Source organism: Anomaloglossus baeobatrachus, chromosome 1, assembly GCF_048569485.1.
Source record: "Anomaloglossus baeobatrachus isolate aAnoBae1 chromosome 1, aAnoBae1.hap1, whole genome shotgun sequence".
Classification (NCBI taxonomy): domain Eukaryota; kingdom Metazoa; phylum Chordata; class Amphibia; order Anura; family Aromobatidae; genus Anomaloglossus; species Anomaloglossus baeobatrachus.
The window spans coordinates 702829506-702853027 of record NC_134353.1 but is presented as its reverse complement, the minus strand read 5'-3'; the positions used below and the strand labels follow the sequence as shown (position 1 = coordinate 702853027).

The 23522-nt window shown below is 43.3% G+C and overlaps 1 protein-coding gene across 1 annotated transcript in view; it reads left to right on the top strand.

Moving 5' to 3' along the window:
* The first annotated feature begins 837 nt into the window (after positions 1-837).
* LOC142298520 (catechol O-methyltransferase-like) overlaps positions 838-23522 on the top strand; it is a 71243-nt gene continuing 48558 nt past the window's right edge. The window contains exon 1 of the mRNA XM_075341770.1: positions 838-887. The gene's annotated coding sequence lies outside the window, so the exon portion shown is untranslated. The remainder of the gene's footprint in view (positions 888-23522) is intronic.

Below are 23522 nucleotides of genomic sequence, written 5' to 3'. Positions count from 1 at the left end.
GGCCACTTTTTCCTCTGATTTTATTCCTGTTACTCCTAAGTATTTGTTTAGTTTTTTTTATTATTTTATTTTAAATCCACCATACAGTTGGAGAGATATGAGCTTATTTTTGTTTAGTGATTATTTTTTAGGCCTTTACTAGGGGGCGTGGCTCACAGGCTTATATGGGGCGTGGCTTTAGGCTGATTTGCATAATTACTCTGTGAGGAACGCCCCCTTATTAACACCTTAAATATTAGCCTTAAAGAAGAAAGCCAGTTATCTGTGGAACCACATGGTGTTTATAAAAAAAATAAATAAATGAATACTCTGCGGCTCGAGAATAAAATATGTGAAAAAATGCCCCTTTTGATCTGGTGACTTTAAAAAAAGGACAAAAAAAGCAGTAAAAAAAAAAATATCTGCGCTGTCTGGAGATTAGTGTCACCTGCCATTACTGATACCCAACAGCATTGCATTACTGAGGATGCATAACACTCTATAACAGATATGGTATCATTACTATTACATGTGTAATAACTTGCATTTATGGTTGTCAGTTTAGTCATTTTATGGATACAGGGAATTTTATAAATTGACATTTTGCATGTATTGAAAGTTCTAGCACTTGTACTCTCACTGATATGTAAGAATGTGACGATCTCAAGGAAGAAGCCGAGAAGACGGTGCAGAGCCACGCCGGCCATGGAGGCTGTCACCCTGCATTACTGCTCGTCTGCGGTAACCTATAAGAGATGCGCCCAGGAGCGGGGGCTCAGGGTACAGCTGCCGGGGGGTGGGGAATGGGGCAGCGGATGATGTGATGCCATCTGATTGGAGGCTGCAGCTGTAGAAAGTTCACAGCGCTGAGAGCCGAGCAGAGGACGGAGGAGCTCCCGGCACGCAAGGTAGCTGCATGTCTTCTCTGCACTAGTCTGCAGAGCTTGCACTTAACAAGCAGGGATCCCGATCTGCGCTGCATGGGGGATAGAGGGATGGGACCCAGCTCTGCAGGATGCCCGGTGGGACGGAGGTCCTCTGCTCTTGGTAGAACAGCTGGCATCCTGTGCTCCAGTATCATGTGTATCTTTTTGTGGCACGGAGGTCCTCTATTCTTGGTAGAACAGCTGGCACACTGTGCTCCTGAATGTGTATCTCGTGTGGCACAGGGATCCTCTGCTCTTGGTAGAGGAGCTGGCATCCTGTGATCCTGCATTTGTATCTCCATGGTGGCACAGGGATCTTATACTCTTGGTAGAGCACTCTGTGCTCCTGGATGTGTATCTCCATGGTGGCACAGGGGTCCTCTACTCTTGGTAGAGGAGCAGGCATCCTGTGCTCCTCAATTGTATCTCCATGGTGGCACAGGTGTCATCTACTCTTGGTAGAGCACTCTGCGCTCCTGGATGTGTATCTCTGTGTGGCACAGAGGTCCTCTTCTCTTGGTAGAGGACCTGGCATCCTGTGCTCCTGGATTTGTATCTCCATGGTGGCACAGGGGTCCTCTGCTCTTGGTAGAGGACCTGGCATCCTGTGCTCCTGGATTTATATCTCCATGGTGGCACAGGGGTCCTCTGCTCTTGGTAGAGGACCTGGCATCCTGTGCTCCTGGATTTATATCTCGATGGTGGCACAGGGGTCCTCTACTCTTGGTAGAGGAGCTGGCATCCTGTGCTCCTGCATTTATATCTCCATTGTGGCACAGGGGTCCTCTGCTCTTGGTAGAGGAGCTGGCATTCTGTGCTCCTGGATTTGTATCTCAATGGTGGCACAGGGGTCCTCTGCTCTTGGTAGAGGACCTGGCATCCTGTGCTCCTGGATTTATATCTCCATGGTGGCACAGGGGTCCTCTGCTCTTGGTAGAGGACCTGGCATCCTGTGCTCCTGGATTTATATCTCCATGGTGGCACAGGGGTCCTCTGCTCTTGGTAGAGGAGCTGGCATTCTGTGCTCCTGGATTTGTATCTCCATTGTGGCACAGGGGTCCTCTGCTCTTGGTAGAGGAGCTGGCATCCTGTGCTCCTGGATTTGTATAGCAATGCTGGCTCAGAGGTCCTCTGCTCTTGGTAGAACAGCTGACATCCTGTGCTACTGCATTTGTATCTCTATAGTGGCACAGCTTGGACTATTGCACAACTCCCGTAGGCATAATGGTAGAAAAATGTTGCTTTTGTTTGTTTTCTTCAATTGGATGTAGTAATAGTAGTGACTGTCAGCTGTTCCTCCAGCACTGGTATTTGTGTGCTTCTGGTTACTAAGACTGTTAATTATATCCCTGATAATCTCTACATTCCATACGCAAGGTGGCAAAGGAGAACATCCCCAGTGAGGACATCCCCAGTGAGGACATCCCCAGAGGCCACCTATGGTCAATCTCCTCCAAATGTGCCCATAAATATAGAAATAGAGTCAGACATACACATACTATACTGTAAGTTAAACCTTGGCCTGCAGATTATTACCAAGATGATTGCAAGAAATGGGTGATCTGCCTGCTTCGTTTCCTAGATCCACCTGGTTATCCTGCTCCTCTCAGGATTAGATTAAGATTTTCTACAAGATATAAAATGGATAACTATTCTGTTTTTCAAGTAGGAATAGGTTGACCCTGCTGTTTCACAGTCTTCTCTTCAGAAACATTCACCATATGGATATCTACACTTTTCACTAACAGGAGCTTTTATGACATCCATTCGAAAGCCATAGGCATTAATATAGAGTTTTTCCCTCTTTAGCAGCTATAACAGCTATTTCTCTTCTGGGAAGACATTTTATAACATTTTGTAGGAATTTTTGCCCATTCTTAAAGGTGAGCTCAGACACTGTTTTGCGGAGAGGACCTGGCTCACATTTTCCTATCTTGTTTATGATAAAGGTGTTGACTTCATGGCTCTGTGCGGCCAGTCCAAGTCATCCACAACAAACACACCCAACCATGCCTTTATTGATCTTGCTTTGTGAGCAGGGGCACAATCATGTTGGAACAGAAAAAGCTCTTCCCCAAACTGTTTCCATAAAGTTGGAAGCTACAGTTGTTCAAAATGTCATGGTATGCTAAAGCTATAATCTTGAATCGTTTACACTCACATCGGAAGGTCAGCCGGTGATATCATGTCTACAGATATCTGTTGGTTTGTGTGCTTTCTCATGAATAGGACAGGTGCATGATTCCTGCAGATCCATCACACAAGGTGGTAGATATCCATCCAAAGGTATGAAACCACTGTCTCTGCTAGATGTGGAAGTGAGCTGAGCAGGAACACCTCTTTAAGCTTTCCTTTCACTGAAACTAGGGGACCTAGGCCAACTCATTAAAACCATCCCAATGGCATTATTTCATCTACCCCAAGCTTTTCAATTGGCACAGTACAATCAAGCAGGTAATATTCTCCCTAGATTAACCAAACCCAGACTCGTTGATCAGGACTGTTAGATAGAAAAGTGTGATTTTTCATTCCACAGAATATGTTTCCACTGCTCCAGTTAAGTCCTTTACACCACTCCATCTGATGCTTATCATTGTGATTGGTGATGTAAGGAACAGTTTTGTGCTGTTGTCAATGCAGATGAGATTTTCCAGTTGAATCAGCAACAAGTGGACCTGAGCATTCGTGACTCTGTTTTGTAACTTTACTTGGTCTGTCACTTTGTAACTGAGTTTCTGTAGTTTTTAACTCTTATGCGGGCATCACACGAGACAATCAGTTCTGCGATATGTCGTTGGGGTCATGGTTTTCGTGACGCACATCCGGCATCGTTTGTGACGTCGTCCCGTGTGACACCTACGAGCGTCTGTAAACGATCGCAAATCGGTTACAAATCGCGAATCGTTTACACGTTGCTAATTTTTAAAAAATTGTTTATTCTACTTTGCGCTGGTTGTTCATCGTACCCGGGGTAGCAAACATCGCTCCGTGTGACACCCAGGGTACAATGAACACAGCTTACCTGCGTCCCGCCGGCAATGCGGAATGAAGGAGGTGGGCGGGATGTTTACGTCCTGCTCATCTTCACCCCTCCACTTCTATTGGCCGTCCGCTGTGTGACGTCGCTGTGACGCCGAACGTCCCTCCCCCTTCAGGAAATGGACATTCGCCGCCCACAGCGAGGTCGTCCGGGAGGTAAGTACGTGTGACAGGGGTTTAACGACTTTGTGTGCCACGGGCAACTAACTGCCCGTGACGCACAAACGACGGGAGCGGGTACGATTGCTCGTGCAATCGCACGATAGATCGTATCGTGTGACGCCCGCATTACACTTTTCAATAAAGCCACTTACAGTTGATTGTAGAATATTTAGGCGTGACAAATTTCACAAACTGACTTGTTGTAAAGGTGGCATCCTATTACAGTGCCACATTCAAATTCATTAGGCTATGTGCACACAGTGCGTCTTTTTGACGCTGCGTTTTTGTGCGTTTTTGGCCGCTAAAAACGCACAAAAACGCACCTGCGTCGAAAAAACGCGGCAAAAAACGCACGCGTTTTGCCGCGATTTGGTGCGTTTTTTTGCTGCGTTTTGCTGCGTTTTTGCTCACTGCGTCTTTATGCGTTTTTTATCAGTGAACAAAAAAAAAAGGTCTGATGTCATTTCCTTCTTCAATGTGTTCTTCATTCTCCACTAGTGTATGCAGAAGAGCAGACAGCTGCAGAACTACAAGGCTCAGCATCCTCCATCCAATAGTGTATGCAGGAGAGCAGACAGCAGCTGTCGAACTACAAGGCTCAGCATCCTCCTTCCAGGACTCTATGCAGGATTTCTTTGCCCCCCCAAACAAAAAAAATGACGTGGGCTTCGCCATATTTTTGTATGCTAGCCGGGTACAGCAGGCAGGTACGGGCTGCCCCCAACCCCCAGCTGCCTATTTGTACCCGGCTGGGAACCAAAAATATAGGGAAGCCCTTTTTTTTTAAATTATTTCATGAATTTCATGAAATAATTTAAAAAAAAAATGACGTGAGCTTCGCCCAATTTTTGAGTCCAGCCGGGTACAACTAGGCAGCTGGGGATTGGAATCCACAGTGCAGGGTGCCCAAGCTTTCTGGGCACCCCCGCTGTGAATTGCAGTCCCGCAGCCACCCCAGAAAATGGCGCTTTCATAGAAGCGCCATCTTCTGGCGCTGTATCCAACTCTTCCAGCTGCCCTGAAGCCACCCGGGTGGCTAGCTGGGTTATAATAATGGCGTTAGGGCTAGCTGTATATTATCAGCTAGCCCTAAGCCCGAAATTCATGGTGTCACGCCAATATTAGACATGGCCACCATGAATTTCTAGTAAAGATAAAAAAAAAACACAACACACAGAAAAATATTTTTATTAGAAATAAAACACAACACAATTAGTGACTCCATCTTTATTGAAATAAACCCCCCTCCTGGGTCAGGGTCCCGCGCCGTCCAATCCGGATCCAATATCATCTGATCGGTTTGCTGGAAGGCAAAGCGATCAGATGATGTGTCAGGATCAAGTGCCTGAATCACATCACACATCGGCTGATTGTATAAAAGCCGTTTATACAATCAGCTGATGCATCGGTGCAAAAAAAAAAAAAATTAATACTCACTTATGTGCTGATTACCGGCAGCTCCTGCAGCGATGGGGCGGGAGTCTGATCCTGTCCGATCGCTGCAGCAGCTGCCGGTAATCAGGGATGAAGTCTCCTGACGAATCCGCTGATACCGGCCGGGCGCCCGCGTCACTGCGATACTTACGATCACCTGATGCGTCAGGTGACTGCATCAGGTGATCCATCGCCAGGTCCTGCATCCATCGGAGCTTTCCCGGCCGTCTGCACACAGCCGGAGCGGGGGTGGCGATACCGTGAGAGGAGATGGGAGCGGGCATGGCACCGGGAGTCTGCAGACAGGTGAGTATAACTTTTTTTTTTTTTTTTTTTTCTACTGTTAACTTTTGTTTTTCGCAGCCGCTTCCACCTCCTGCCTGTACATGGCATCGCACGGCAGCATACATGCACAGGACGGGAGATGGAAGCGACGGTGACGGTACCGGGAGGATTCACGCTTCTGTATATACTGACAGAAGGAATCCTCTTCCTGTACACGTCACTTTACTACCCACCTCCTGCGTTTATAGCTGCGTTTTTGGTCTTAGAAACGCACCAAAACGCAGCTATTTGCGTTTCTCATTGCGTCTTTCAACATCCCATTGAACTCAATGGATGAAAAGCGCAGTGAAAAACGCGGGAATAATTGACATGCTGCGTTTTTGTGGCACCACAAAAACGCAGCTGAAAAAAAACAGATGTGTGGGGACAGCAAAAATTAAAACTCATAGACTTTGCTGGGGAAGCAAAGTCCTGCAGTTTTGAGGCCAAAAACACACCCGAAAAACGCGCAAAAACGCAGCGAAAAACGCACTGTGTGCACATAGCCTTAAGCTCTTTAGAATGACCCATTGTTTCACAAATGTTTGTAAAAGCAGACTGCATGTCTCAGTGCTTAAAGGGACCCTGTCATGTGAAAAAATGCTCTTAACCTACAGCCATAGGGTTAAGGTGGTGTCACACATAGCGACGACGACAACGACGTCGCTGTAAGTCACCATTTTCTGTGACGTAGCAGCGACGTCCCGTCGCTGTCGCTGTGTGTGGCATCCAGCAACGACCTGGCCCCTGCTGTGAGGTCGCCTGTCGTTGCTGAATGTCCTGCTTCATTTTTTGGACGTTGCTCTCCCGCTGTGAAGCACACATCGCTGTGTGTGACAGCGAGAGAGCGACGAACTGAAGAGAGCAGGGAGCAGGGAGCCGGCGTCTGGCAGCCTGCGGTAAGCTGTAACCACGGTAAACATCGGGTAACCAAGAAGCCCTTTCCTTGGTTACCCGATATTTACCTTAGTTACTAGTGTCCGCCGCTCTCACGCTGCCAGTGCCGGCTCCCTGCTCCCTGCACACGTAGCTGGAGTACACATCGGGTAATTAACCCGATGTGTACTCTGGCTAGGAGTGCAGGAAACAGGGAACCGGCACTGGCAGCGTGAGAGCGGCGGACGCTAGTAACTAAGGTAAATATCGGGTAACCAAGAGAAGTGCTTTCCTTGGTTACCCGATATTTACCTTAGTTACACTTCCACACGTCGCTGCTGGCTGGGGGCTGGTCACTGGTCGCTGGTGAGATCTGCCTGTTTGACAGCTCTCCAGCAACCATGTAATGACGCAGCAGCGATCCTGATAAAGTCAGATCGCTGGTCGTGATCGCTGCTGCGTCGCTATGTATGACACCACCTTTAATCTGCAGGTTAATAGCAATCTGAATCTGTACATTAAACCCTGCTGCCAGGAGGAAATGAACTTTAATCCTCCTGGCAGCATTTGGGTTTCAGTTACGAAGATGGTGCCAGCGCGGGTTTAGTCACCGCTCTGTGTATGGAGAGCAGCGGCTGTAACTGCGACCTCTGCACTGACTGACAGCCGCTCAGCATTAGAACCAGTTGTCAGTCAGTGCAGGGGGAACATAGTTACAGCCTCTGCTCCCCATACACAGAGCGGTGACTGAACCCGCGCCTGCGCTGCCCTAGTAACTGAACCTCGAATGCTGCCAGGAGGATTACTGTTCATTTTCTCCCAACAGCAGGGTTTAATGTGCAGGCAGATTTAGAATGCTTTCATTGTAATTAGGATATATAAGTTCATATTAATCATATATTTTTTCAACTAGATCCCTAATAACATATAATACCTATAATTGACCTGTAGTCATACATCTTTCCAAATAGTCATTCCAAATAGACAGTATAATCTATAAATTTCTTTTATTAAATAAAAAAATTGTTTAAAAGAACTGAGAGTCCTCAGTGGTTGATACCTTCTAATGGCTAACTGAAAAGATGGTAATAATTGCAAGCTTTCGAGACTACTCAGGTCTCTTCATCAGGCATGGTATAACACACAATCTGAAGAGTCACATATTTATTCACAACAAGACTTAGAATAGTGCAGTAAAAAAAAAACGTTATATGAAACAGAACTATCACTATGGCAGGGGGGCAAACTGTTGTGGCCATAAATACTGCTGCAGTTCAGTGTGAAAGTTTTATTGTCCTCTGATAAGGGTCTGGCCTGTGACACGCTCGGATGGTCAGAGGAGCACATCTTTTAACTGATGTAAAAAGACATGAATCCATGAGACGCATTCATTCCTTCTCTGAATGTGTCAAAGGTCATCATAAGTTTGTACTCCCATAGTCTCCTATCTCTCCGGGACTTGAAGTTTCCTTTCAATACCAGCAATTTCATGTCCATGATGCTGTGGTCTGAGTTACAAAAATGTTTGGCCACAGGTAGATCCATCCTTGTTTCTCTAATTGTGTGGCGGTGAGAATTCATCCTTGTCCTGAGCTGTTGTCCTGTCTCCCCTACATACAGACCCCCAGTTGGACATTTGGTACATATAATTAAGTACACCACATTGGTTGTAGTGCAGCTGAAGGTACCTGGGATCTTGTAGTCCTGATGTGATCTTGGAATCTTTATCTTGTCCGTTGTCAATATAAATGGACAGGTCTTACATTTTTTCTGGTTGCAGGAAAGTGTTCCTGTTGGTGTTGGAGAGGACAGGGAGCTTCTGACAATGATGCTTCTTAGATTTGGGGGCTGTCTAAAACACAGAAGTGGGGGGTCTGGAAAAATAGATTTTAACCGGGCATCTTTTTGCAGTAATGGTTGTAGTTTCTGTGCAGCTCCTCTAAACACCTCCAGATGTGGATTGTAGGTGACTACAAGAGGGACCCGGTTGTTTTCTTCTTTAGTTTTATAATGTAGGAGATGGTTTCTTGATATTCTGGTGGCTCTTATAATCTGATTTTCAATTGTTCTTGGGTGGTAGCCTTGATTCAGAAAGGTTTTTCTGAGGCCCTCAAGGTGATTGTCTCTATCTGTACTGTTGGAACATATCCGATTGTACCTGATAGCCTGGCTGTATACAATAGAGTTTTTTATGTGTTTTGGATGAAAAGTGTCCCATTTCAGGTATTTTGGACGGTCAATTGGCTTCTTGTACAGGGATTTCTGTATTTCATTGTTCCGTAGTTTAATGATGGTGTCCAAGAAGTTGATTTCCGTGCAGGAGTAGTTGAGTGTTAGGTTGATGGTGGGATGAAACTGATTAAATTGTTCATGGAAGGTCTTCAGCTACTGCTCAGACTCTGTCCAGATAATTAAAATATCATCAATGTAACGGTAGTAGGCCAGAGGCCTGATAGGACAAGAGGATAAAAAGTCACTCTCAAGCTTGGCCATGAAAAGATTTGCATATTGTGGTGCCATTTTGCTTCCCATTGCAGTCTCAGTCTCCTGTAGATATATGTCATTGTCAAATGCAAAGTAATTATGGGTGAGGATGAATTTTGTAAGCTTCACCACAGAATTGGCATCAGTTCCTGTATTTTCCAGGAAAATTTTGCAAGCATTTAATCCATCCTGGTGTGGAATATTCGAGTACAAGAATTCCACATCCATGGTAGCAAGGATGGTTCCCTCTGGAAGAGGACCTATTGCTGATAGTTTTTTCAATAGGTCGGTTATTTCTCTGCCTATAGCACAATCTGTTATCTCTCTACCTATAGCACAATCTGTTATCTCTCTACCAATAGCACAATCTGTTATCTCTCTACCTATAGCACAGTCGGTTATTTCTCTGCCTATAGCACAATCTGTTATTTCTCTGCCTATAGCACACTATATTATGCTACTATTATGCAATAGTGCTAATGTGTATAAATATGTGACTCTTCAGATTGTGTGTTATACCATGCCTGATGAAGAGACCTGAGTAGTCTCGAAAGCTTGCAATTATTACCATCTTTTCAGTTAGCCATTAAAAGGTATCAACCACTGAGGACTCTCAGTTCTTTTAAACAATTTTTTTATCTCTACTGGCTAACACGGTACAAAGATATATTTTACTTTTATTAAATATAAATATAGGTTTCACACAGTGCAAAATGGTGTACATTTTTTAAATATTATTGTATAAAACAATTCAAGGGAAACACTGACACAGGGTAGCATGATCCATATACAACTATTACAGTCATATGAAAAAGTTTGTGCACCCCTATTAATGTTAACCTTTTTTCTTTATAACAATTTGGGTTTTTGCAACAGCTAATTCAGTGTCATATATAAAATAACCGATGGACTCAGTAATATTTCTGGATTGTAATGAGGTTTATTGTACTAACAGAAAATGTGCAATCCGCATTTAAACAAAATTTGACCGGTGCAAAAGTATGGGCACCCTTATCAATTTCTTGATTTGAACACTCCTAACTAATTTTTACTGACTTACTAAAGCACTAAATTGGTTTTGTAACCTCATTGAGCTTTGTACTTCATAGGCAGGTGTATCCAATCATGAGAAAAGGTATTTAAGGTGGCCACTTGCAAGTTGTTCTCCTATTTGAATCTCCTATGAAGAGTGGCATCATGGGCTCCTCAAAACAACTCTCAAATGATCTGAAAACAAAGATTATTCAACATAGTGTTCAGGGGAAGGATACAAAAATTTGTCTCAGAGATTTAAACTGTCAGTTTCCACTGTGAGGAACATAGTAAGGAAATGGAAGAACACAGGTACAGTTCTTGTTAAGCCCAGAAGTGGCAGGCCAAGAAAAATATCAGAAAGGCAGAGAAGAAGAATGGTTAGAACAGTCAAGGACAATCCACAGACCACCTCCAAAGACCTGCAGCATCATCTTGCTGCAGATGGTGTCAATGTGCATCGGTCAACAATACAGCGCACTTTGCACAAGGAGAAGCTGTACGGGAGAGTGATGCGAAAGAAGCCGTTTCTGCAAGCATGCCACAAACAGAGTCACCTGAGGCATGCAAAAGCACATTTGGACAAGCCAGTTACATTTTTAAAGAAGGTTCTGTGGACTGATGAAACAAAGATTCAGTTGTTTGGTCATACAAAAAGGCGTTATGCATGGAGGCAAAAAAAACACAGCATTCCAAGCACTTGCTACCCACAGTAAAATTTGGTGGAGGTTCCATCATGCTTTGGGGCTGTGTGGCCAATGCCGGCCCCGGGAATCTTGTTAAAGTTGAGGGTCGCATGGATTAAACTCAGTATCAGCAGATTCGTGACAATAATGTGCAAGAATCAGTGACGAAGTTGAAGTTACGTAGGGGATGGATATTTCAGCAAGACAATGATCCAAAACATGGCTCCAAATCTACTCAGGCATTCATGCAGAGGAACAATTACAATGTTCTGGAATGGCCATCCCAGTCCCCAGACCTGAATATCATTGAAAATCTGTGGGATGATTTGAAGCGTGCTGTCCATGCTCGGCGACCATCAAACTTAACTGAACTGGAATTGTTTTGTAAACAGGAATGGTCAAATATACCTTCATCCAGGATCCAGGAACTCATTAAAAGCTACAGGAAGCGACTAGAGGCTGTGATTTTTGCAAAAGGAGGATCTACAAAATATTAATGTCACTTTTATGTTGAGGTGCCCATACTTTTGCACCGGTCAAATTTTGTTTAAATGCGGATTGCACATTTTCTGTTAGTACAATAAACCTCATTTAAATCCAGAAATATTACTGACTCCATCAGTTATTAGATATATGAAACTGAAATAGCTGTTGCAAAAGCCCAAATTGTTATAAAGAAAAAAGGTTAACATTAATAGGGGTGCCCAAACTTTTTCATATGACTGTATATACAATGCTAGGCAATGTCGTGGAAACCCCTTTCTTGGGAGAGCTAATTTAGGGTGAGATGCAAGGGATCTCCAGATCTGCCAATGTTGGTCCAATTAATAGCGATGCATCGGAGACAAACACAAGAACACAGTCAATGTCCGTGTACCAGGCTTTGTCTGAATCTCAGATGCCCAAACAGTAGTTAATTACAACCACAAAAGATAAGGGGACGGCTTAGTACATGACCAAAAATGGAATGAAAGTTGGAAATAACAAAATCGTAAATTATGGATCCTGCTGCATTCCTAAAAATCTAGTTCTGTCCAGTTTTCTGGACCTTCATTAACAAAGACATTTGAGACAAAAGCATCTTTATAACAAAGAGTACACCCTGTTTTATTGCTTTTATGAATAACACTTATGAAGCTAATATAAAAGTACAAAATTATCAAAGATATATAGATATATAAATTGCTTAAATGATAATCAAACTTAATATAAAATATTAACCATAACAATTCCTCCCTTTTTATTATTTACAGACAATTTATCCACCAGCTATATCCCCATGCTGTGACAGCATGGAGGGGCCAACCCCATTCACCGATAGATATCTTGTTTGTAAATTTCATCATATATATATTTACTAAGGGAGCACTGAGGTATTTTTCACATGTTGTAACTGACGGCCTGTGATACTTGATCTTAAGTGTCTCTTTTCATAGTGTTGTCATTACAAATATACCAATTCTAGCAGCTACATACACTAATAGTACCAACATTCCCATGTGTAGAATGCCCATCAGCCACCCAGGGATACCTGAGAACCAAATTGTCGGAGATATTTGTCTGCAGCTCGGTTATATAGGGAATGTTTGGATAAAGCACTTATATCTAGAACACCATGAGGAAATATAAAGGTAACGGTATAAGGCGTGCAGAGGTGTCGATCCCCTCTGCGCCCCGGGAAAGTCATTTATAGGCCTGGTGACCACATACTAGACATAAATCCTTAGGAATTGTGCAGTGTATTATGTCAGTGGTTCTCCCAACACAACACATATCAGTCAAACGTCCTTTGCCTCGAAGGTTTGGCACACCAATTTCAGCAGTTTTTGAGACAGACCTCATTCCTTCAGAATGTCTTAGACTCAAAATGTTAGTTAAATTGGTAAAGTTGTTCACAAGTCTACACAGAATGTGTAAACCACAGTTCACTATTGCTCAAAACATCCATGGTCACTTTTCTGGAAACAACTATCATTACAAATAATCACGAGTAATTGAAGTACTCTTACAGTTTTTCCAGTCCTAAGAGTGTGAGCATCACAGGCTTAACTTATAGTCCTCATATAGGATCAGGGGATCTGCAAGATATGGCATAGAATTAGAAGATATTGGGCTCGGACTGCATATCCAACAGTTCTTAGTGCTTTAGAGTCCATATCTTGGAACAGAACTTGGTGATGCTTTATCAGTTTGTTATCACAGTCCTCTTTTAGTGCCTCATTGATAGGACAAGAGGTACAGTTGCCATCAGCATAATCCAAAAGGCAGAGTGGTTATCTTTGTATCTTTGCCTTGGATCTTGACAGAAGTGGCAGTGGTTAGCATCACTTAGAATGGCTCCCTGGATCTAGGCTCCAATGGTCTCCTTATGTGTCTCTTGACCACGACCCAGTCGCCTGGTGCCGGTGTGTGTGTGCCGCTTATAAACATGGGGTCTGGGATGGAGGAAAAAACACAGTTATGAGTAACAGTCAGATGTTTGTGCAACTCAGCGACATATTCAGTGAGAAAAGCATACGAGGCCTGCAATTGCTGTGGGAAATATAATTCTGTCTCAGGAATACTACCAAACATTAATTCATATGGGGACAGCTTCTTTATACCTCTTCGGGCAGTTCTCACTGAAAGCAATGCGATGGGCAAGCAATCTACCCAGGACAAGTGTGTTTCCTCCATGCACTTTAATTTAAGAGTACCGTTAAAGCGTTCCACCTTCCCACTACTTTGTGGGTCATAGGGAACGTGGAAAGCATGTTCTATTCCCAAAGTAGCCACGATCTGTTTCATTTAATTCTCCATTGAAGTAAGCACCTCTGTTACTTTCTATAGTTTTGGGAAACCCATATCTGCAAACCACCTTACTTATTACTTTCTTGATGGTAATTGTGGTCTTTGTGTTATCTTTCATCACGGTCTAAGCTTCAGACATACCAGGACATATTCATAAGTACCCACCTTAGGTAGCAGTATGTAGTCCACCTGCAGTCTCTGAAATGAGTAATCTGGTTTTGGTGCTGAATTTCTGCGGAACTCAAATAGGCCTACCGGGGCTGTGTTTTGCACAAACAAGACATACTTTGCAGCCATATTCGGGAACCCTTGGGCACATCAGTTTTGCAGCACTACCGCACACGTCACACCTTTGCACCGGAGAATGTGCCAGGGCAGCCATCATGGGGAACAGGCAGCGAGGGAGGCAAATCCGGGTGTTTACCTGCCATACCACTGACTCTGACCGTACAGCGCATTGCATTCTGTTCGTTTGAGGGGGCCTGGGTCTGGAAGACCCGAAACAGTTCACGATCAACGGCCACTGGGGCCGGTACGGTGCCAGCCTCCTTTGCTGAAAGGTGGCGCCCCGCACTCTCGGTCACTAAGCTCCCTTAGAGGGCTATGTCTGTTATGGCCAGTATTCCTGTCAGAGGTAGTCTTGCTGCTTCTTTAGCCGGCTTATCGGCCAGTGCATTCCCTACTGCAAGGGGAGTTTGTTCCCGTGCGTGTGCCGATACTTTGACTATGGCTGCCCTTTGGGAAATGGTGAGTGCTGCGAGTAACTGCTCTACCGCCTGCGCATACTTCAGGAAATTACGGCTCCGCCAAATGACGCCAAAGTCGTGTGCTACCCCAAAAGCGTATTGTGAGTCAGAAAATACATTACTCTTCTTACCTTTTCCCAGACAGCACATTACAGCGAATGCCTTCAGCTCAACCTCTTGCGCAGAGTAGCTCGAGGGGTGTGGTTCTTACTGCCTTACCATTGTGGACTACTGCATACCCGGTGATGAACAGTCCTTGATCATTGTCCAAAGCTCTGGAACCATCTATAAAATACTCAGCAGAGGGGTTAGTGAGTGGTACATCAGTGATATTTGTCAAGTCCTCTTTTTCTGCCTCCACCAATGCCTGACAGTCATGTGTCATATCAAACTGAACTTCTTTATCTGCTAGTTTGAAAAACAGGGGCAAGTCTTGTCTCACGGTCTCTCCCACAGGGACATGTCTTGTCTCATGGTCCCTCCCTCAGGGGCAGGTCTTGGCTCACGGTCCCTCCCACTTCCCCATCCAAATATTCTCCTCCCTTTTCTACAATCCACTGTTAATCATGCAGCTGGATTTAGACCATTACAGTTTGAGAGCATTATGGGGGAATGTAAAGAGGGAAAAGCTTAATATTTGTTCGGCCTTTATACTGAAAGATGGTGGGTCTGAGCCTCTTGGAGTCTTTCAGATACAGCATGAGGAGATTGGAGTGAGGGGGCAGCTTAACACTATGTCCTCTGTCTTTCTAATAGAGTCCTGAAACAGCTGCCCAGCTCTTACACAAGCAGGGGTCACTGTAATAACTGAATGTAGTATCCCAGAGTAATACTCTGGAGGGTGCTGTCTGACACCGTGTTCTTGGGTGAGGACGCCGGCTATATGTCCAACCTGCTTGTGGCGGTAAAGGGTTAAAGGTTTTTCCCACGTCTATTTTGCTTATGTGACCACAACTGTCTGGGTTTATTCTCGAGTCAAACAACTAGCTTTGGGAATTGTCAGTCAGGATTCGGAGACTACACAGGGCGCCTTCTTTTAAGGGGGGTGGTCACCTTGGGCCCAATTAGGGTAAATTCTATGCAGGTCCCAATTTTCTGCAACACGTCTGTCCTTAAATTAATAAGTGAATATGAGAAAACTAAAACCTGGGTCACAAAATAGGAACAGTGAATGTAGTCCCCGGGGGATGACAATGGGGTTGTGGGAGACATCTAAATTGTCAGTTTCCTATGGTGGTGGGGGTCATGATAGTAGTTGTTGCATTTTTGGGACATTTGTCCCCTCAATAAAACAAACAAACCCTTTTTGCCCACAAGCCCAACCTTTTACATTGCTGTAGTCTAAGCCTTTAAAGCCTCTAGGGCTGCGACAACCCCACACCCTGATGAAGGTGACACTAATCACAAAACCACACATTGGTTCTGGACATCACACACTAACAAGATGTCCGTAGCGAGGTACCATCCTCTCACACATTGTGCTATCTTCCTATTCAGCATGGCTGACATACCTTCAGTCTTGTTAGCTGACACATTTACCATTGCTACTGCTTGCACATTTTCTCATTATATTTTGGTGGGTTTTTTTTTTAAGCACCTTACATTTACACCATTCACTTTTGTATGGTTCTTCATACATTGCTGCTGTAATATACTTCACCATCATTCCATTCTGTTCTATAAACGCATTGCCTTACATACACACGCAGCATGTTACTTTTTATAACTCATGCTGCTTTTTGTATCATTATAGGTCAATACGGGTCTATTCACATTGTGGTCATCATTATAAACATTCCTTTATAATACAACATTATAAATATTCCTTTTACGTATTTTGATTGTTGTGATGCTGCCCTTTCTCGGTTGTACCCACTGCACCATTTTACTTGTTATCAATAAACATTATTGTGTTATTTCTCCTCTATAATGGTTACATATAGGCTATTTTTTTTTTCTCCTCACTCTTTTGTGTATTCCTGTAGTTTAGTCTCTTATCTCCTTCTTGTGGTGGATTCCCCCTCTACGTCTCCCTTTTCTTCTACTTGGCTGCAGGGGGGCCAAATTAACGCTTTCCTTTCTAGTTCAGCTCCCCAGGGGATATTTCCCTCAAATACATCCATTTCATATTGCTCCACTTTGGGAGACTGGTACAGCGCCCTGGACTGCAGGTCTATGGGCATTTATAACACACCGCAGCAATAGTCCATGATTCTTATCATTATGTTCATACCCAAAACTGAGTATGGTCCCATGCTACAATCTGCAACAGATCTTGTCGCTTATTCTGCCTAAAACCAGTGTCTAATCCTCTGTTAAACTCCATTCTCTGGAAAGTTACCAAGATTAGGTTTTCCTATGTGGCCAGATATACCTCCTGAATATCCTGGAGATATGTTCTAAATGTAAGGGTAATTTTACAGGAGATTCAGGATCTAGGTAGCAAGGGCAATATACCTGGGCATGGGGAAACACAGGACACGCAATATTAGCTCCAGAGGGACTGTGTTGGCCACAGTGTCTGCAGGTCTATCCCAATGATCCTGCATATGGCAGGGGTGCTGAAGGGGGGAGGCAGCGCAGGTTTTACATCAGTTATAGAGACTGCAGCGTTCCCTGGGCCTTTATACTATCACAGCTTACATATACACCACCATGAATGGTTTAATCTGATTTATGGTCACTCAGTGAGAGATGCTTGGATACTTTACCACATTCTAACCTGTTTGTTTTTATCTTTCAAACAGTCTTCACATTTGCAGAAAAAAACATCTCCCAAATAAAAAAAATTCCAATAACATTTTGCATCAATCCATTGCTTCATTCCCTTTTCGTCTTTCTTCTATATCCTTTGTAGGGACATGGGTGGTACCTCTGAGGCTGATTACATCCTATAGCTGCCAGTCCTCTGACTGTAACTTCAATGCCCACAGTTAACTGTAGAACTTAAATGGGCCACAGAGTCTTAACCGCAGAAGACTCTACTCTTCTCCCAGCACCAATTTGCTCGCAAGAGAAGGATTTCTACTCTCAGAACCACTGTTCTCGCAAGAGAAGAATTTCTAGGAAGCATCAGGTTACCAGCCCTCTGTACCCGTACAATTCTGAGACAGAACCAAACAAATAACAATTCATAAACTCTACTACCAACAGTTATTGGGATTACTTCTACTTCTCAATATAATATATCATGGGAGACTAAGCTAATTTCCTACAAAATCTCCATCTACCTCTGACTCAAACAGATTACATCAAACACAAAAGAGACAGTGTATCCAGACCAGAGCATATCAGATTTCAACTACTCAAACAAGTTCCCTTTCTTGTCCTGTAGAGAGCGCAGCTCCAAAAATAAAATCTACAATAAGTTTTCCCTCTATGGCTATATGTTTCTTTGTCTGGATAAACTGGACGATTAAAAACTACACCTCCTATTAAGCCAATTCCTATCTTAAATGCAAATGCAAGAGAACATAAACACCAGCACAATGGTTTATCAGATTTTTTACAATACATCCGTCACTCAAAGATCAATCAGTCCCACATTAAAGGATCCTCATAGCTTAAAATATAATTCCAGACATAACAGTCATATAGAAAACACAGGACAACATATAATCTTTCAACTGCTGAGATGATATACTCTTCATTCAATTTCCTTCAACAATCATTCGCACATTTAAAAACACATTGATACATATAACAGATCACAGATGGCATATCTCTATTATTTCAATCATACACACAAAATCCAAACACTGGCAGAGGTTTGATAAGAATGGTCTTGTTGGACCACTACGTACCCGTCTCGGACCTCCAGAAAGCACTGAAACATTTGTAACATAATGGGTTACTCACCGCAGATTTTGTTCAGTGGTTCCTGGGAAGGTCTTTGTAGTCGGGTCACAGAGAGGTCCAGTTAACCATCCCAGGTTTCTGCACCATGTTCTGTCGTGGAAACCCCTTTCTTGGGAGAGCTAATTTAGGGTGAGATGCAAGGGATCTCCAGATCTGCCAATGTTGGTCCAATTAATAGCGATGCATCGGAGACAAACACAAGAACACAGTCAATGTCCGTGTACCAGGCTTTGTCTGAATCTCAGATGCCCAAACAGTAGTTTATTACAACCACAAAAGATAAGGGGACGGCTTAGTACATGACCAAAAATGGAATGAAAGTTGGAAATAAAATCGTAAATTATGGATCCTGCTGCATTCCTAAAAATCTAGTTCTGTCCAGTTTTCTGGACCTTCATTAACAAAGACATTTGAGACAAAAGCATCTTTATAACAAAGAGTACACCCTGTGTTATTGCTTTTATGAATAACACTTATGAAGCTAATATAAAAGTACAAAATTATCAAAGATATATAGATATATAAATTGCTTAAATGATAATCAAACTTAATATAAAATATTAACCATAACAGCAATTATATGCAAAATTTCCACTGTATTTCACACATAAGTTAACTTAGTAATCAATTGCATAAAAATTCATGTATTAAAGTGCTTAGCATAGTGCAGATGAATGACATACATAATTATCTTCATTTATCACCGTGTATCATCATAAATAATGCAAAGGATCAGTATAGCAGAGCTCACGAAGGTTATCTGACAGTGGTTGAGGTTTACAATATTTCTCAGTAGATTACCCACCAACTGTCGTCATATTAGTATATGGATCACACCGCCCTGCACCTCGACGCGTTTCGCCAAAAATTCGTCCTGGAGATTTAGAATGCTAATAACTTGCAGACTAACCCCACATCTGTAGGTTAATAGCATTTTTCCATCTGACAGGTTCCCTTTAATGTTGTACACCAGGCTGTGACATAAGGAATCATTGAAAAGCCTGAATTCAATTTTTTAAGGAAACCTGTTAGCTGATTCATGCTGGCCAAACCACAGGCAGCATGATTCACGGCCTGGAGGCACAATTGCAGCCAGGTATATTTTTCTCTCAAATTCTTCGGTGTTTGGGAGAAACATATAGCTAGAAGAAAAGGTATGTACCGTAAGCAAAGAAGCGACCAGTCTGACGCCGCCACAAGTTGCTTCATGGGATTGACAGGTCGCTCCAATGTATGTACATCGTGAGAGATTTGTCAATCAGATCTGCTGTCGCTCATACTGCTTCTATCACCTTCCCTGATGACGATGCATTTCAGAGAAAGAGGCTGTGGTGTCAGAAACAGGGACTGTGGCAGTGACCACTGAAGATGCGGGTGGCGGACACGGAAGATGTGAGCATGTGACATCCTATTTCATTTTCCATTCAAACGAAACATTATAGGAAGTAAATTAAAAAAACATGTATAGGGAATAGCTGTATAGGGAGAATAGTAGGTAATTTTTTTCATAAAGCACATTACAAAAGTGCTTAGGGCTTAAAGGTTTTTTTCCATAAACATCATTCATTTTAAAGTTATTTTAATCAATAGATCTTTATAATAATAACAATAATAATAATTATTATAATAATAACAATAATAATAATTTGTACAATTAGATGTGTTTAAAAAAAGTTCCTGTGCTGAGATAATCTTATATACAGTATGTGTCCTTGCTATGTGCTGTGTAATGGCTGTTTCTGACCGTACAGGGATATGGTCTGATCATACCACAGCTACTGGGCAGGGGAGTAAGTAATAAAGTATACAGACATTACAGTTTGGGATTGCAAGTTATTCTTTCTATGAGGTAAAGTAGTTTTTAAATAAGAGGCAGGGAAATGCTTTACCTTAAAAAAAAAGAATCAGATATGATCCTATGCTTTTCTATCTACATACTCTTTTGCTTCCTCCCCGGCCCAGGAGATGTGTATGATTAGACCATGTCCCTGTACAGTCAGACACGGCCATTATACAGTACATAGCAGGGACATATATACATAAGATCATCTCAGCACGGAAACATTTTTAAACACATCCAATTGTGGAAATAATTATTATTCTAAGATCTATTGATTAAAATCAACTTTAAAATTAATTACATATGTTTGTGGGGAAAAACCTTTAAAAATAGATATTTTTATAGGGCATTATACGTATTGGACAATCCCTTTAAGACATTTATGGCTTATACTCCAGGGATGTCATAAATATCTGTGAAAATCCCAATGAATATATTCTAAAAGATATTCAGTAGATGGAAACTTGAAGTCCATGACTCCTACATTTCCCTAACCGTCTTACATAGCTGTGTGGAATGTTCGTTTGGCTTCATAATGTTTTTTTTTTTTTCCTGAAAATAAGACCCTGACAAATGAGCAGCTGTATTTATGCTACTTTAGACCTGGTTTTCCATACATTCCATAATTCCAAGAATTCTGCAGCAGTTTATATCTCGTCTTGTAGCCGCAACAAGTCTGAGCTGAATTGTAGATCTTTAGGGTGAAGTTTGACAAAAGTGTTGGGTTTATCACTCAGGCACAATGCAGTATATTCAGCACCAAAGGAAACATGAGATCATGTCATGGGAATGAAGAGCAAGTGTTCAGAAAGGGTTTTTTGGGGGGAAATTTGTATTCTGCCACAGAAATGTAGTCTTCTGCTGCCGCTATAAGATCTTTATTGAGCTATAGCATACACATCTGAATAAGGTATCTGGAGTCATTGCTGTGAATGGCCAGCCCACCACATGACCCGGCCTGAATGTACTGAGTGATGGGTCTTCCTAATGTAGTTACAGTTCCTTCACTTTGTCTTCCACCTGCCTTAATCATGGCCCCATTACCAACATCAATCAAAACAGAGTGCTATTCCATTATTCATAGCTGTCGTATTTAGGCATGGCTGCCTGCTTTGAACAACAATTTTTTCAACGGAAATGCTTTGGGAGACACTCAACGCATCAGCATTGGGAAGGTGCACAAAGGCAAAGGGGATGGGATTACCAGTAGCAAGGCTATCTGGCGAACCACCAGCTCAATTCAAAATACAATGACAAGCTTTTTAACTGGAACCTCTATAGTGTACCCAACAGGAGCTGAATATTAGGCTCTGTAGAGGGAAATTGGAAAACAGGCTCCCCAGAGGCCTTTTTTTTAAATTGTTGATCTGTGAGGGTACTCTTCCAATCTTGGCTGAGATGGTCAAATGTAACAACAGGCTATGTAGGGGCCTTTTGTTAAAATGGTTGCTCTGTGGGGGAACTTTTCCATTCTTGACTGTGTGAGTGCACTGGGAATACAGGCTCTGTTGGGGATTATTGTTAAACTTATTGTATTGTGGGAGAACTCTGACTGACTTGACTGTGTGGGTGCACTGGAAATACAGGTTCTGTAGGGGCTTTTTTAAAATGTGTTGCTCTGTGGGGAAACTGCGAATCTTGACTGTGCGGATGAACTGGGAATACAGGCTCTGTAAGGGCCTTTTTATAAATTGTTGCTCTGTCAGGGAACTCTGCCAATCTTGGCTGTGGGGATGAACTTGTAATAAAGCCTATATATGAGCCTTTTGTTAAACTTGTTGCTTTATGAAGGAACTCTGCCAATCTTATCTGTGTGGGTCAGGTCTGAAAACAAGCTATGTGGGGGATTTTTGTTAAACTTGTTCTTAAGAGGAACTATCTTGTTGGGCCACCCCTGCAGCGGCCAAACCGCTTGGGTCCGGGATGATTACTCGTGGCTCGAGGGTCTCCGGACTCGGGGGCTGGGGGCCACACTCAAATGAAGAAGGGGCTATTTACAGGGGAGATATAGTTCGTGATGCCACCCGTGGTGTGCTGTAACGGAGAGTACGGCCGCTGCCGATGGGAGTACCGGGGTGGATGGAATGGAGGCAGCTAGATGACGTTTTCCCTCCACGGGTAGGGAAGGCCCCGGGGCTCTGGATGGTGGGGTGCAGGGGAGTGCAGGCCTGCTGGAAGCAAGGGATGACCATGTACTCACTCAGGCCAGTTATCATGGTGCTGGATGATGTTTTGTAAAGTTATTACGCACACATGCTGCAGGTGAACCAAACGTCCCAGTGCACCACTGCTGCTTGGGAAGGAGAGCACGTCCAGGTATCCGCTCTCAATAGTATTGATTTTGCTATGTCCCAATTTAGTCCGACTTCTCCGGAGCTTCGAATCCTCAGCCCCTCACACTATGAGGGGCACTACTTCACTTTTCCTGGGGGCTCCAACCCCCGGTTCCCTCTCCCTTTCCGAGTTTCTACTGCACTTCCTCTCCCTTTGCTCCCCTGGAGCTCACTGACTTGTCACCTCCCACCAGTCTGCTTAACCCTTTGGTGGGTGGCCCTTTCCTCTCTATACCTACCCACTGGCTTGTCTGTCCTGTACTGCTGTGAGTGTGGATTGGGGGTTTGAATGTGATTGGAAGCAATACCACTGGGTGGAACCTGGAACAAAGGAGGGTGGGTTCTGCACTATAAGGACAGGAGTGCAGTTCCCTGTGACACCCTGACTTAGTGCAGGGGCGTCACATTGTAAGTGCCTTTTTTTTTTTTAAATTGTTGGTGTGCGGAGAAACTCTGAAATCTGTCGAGGGGTTACTGATAAAATTTTTAGTTTATTCATTTACTTGCTATGTAACAATGATTGCTATGGTGACAGAACCCCTTTAAGTTCTTTTCCTATGCACCTTTGTTTGCAGGGCAATTGTCATGCTCATACTCCCATTTTTTCTTTTTTTTCCAGTCCTCTAGCCCTTACTACAACTATTTTACAGCCATTTATCAGCACAGAAGTTCAGGTCCCCATTGACTTGTTTGGGGTTCGGAGTCTGGGGTCAAGTTTAGATCAAGTCTGGTACCCGAGCTACAGGACACACTGAGGTTTATTAAAACTGCTCCTGTAAGGAGAAAATGGGGTAACATTTTAATAACAGTTTCTCATCCCACACAGAGGGGCATATTCTTAAACCTTGCAAAAGAAAACTCACGGAGTCCACATTCCCTGTGTCCCGGATCCCGCCACCCAAACAACCTAAACCCGCTGCTTCTGTGACGCCCTGGACTAGCCAGGTCGTCCCAGGTAGTCACACACACACACCACCCCCTCCCCGAGTAGGTGACAGCAGCCAACCAAGTAA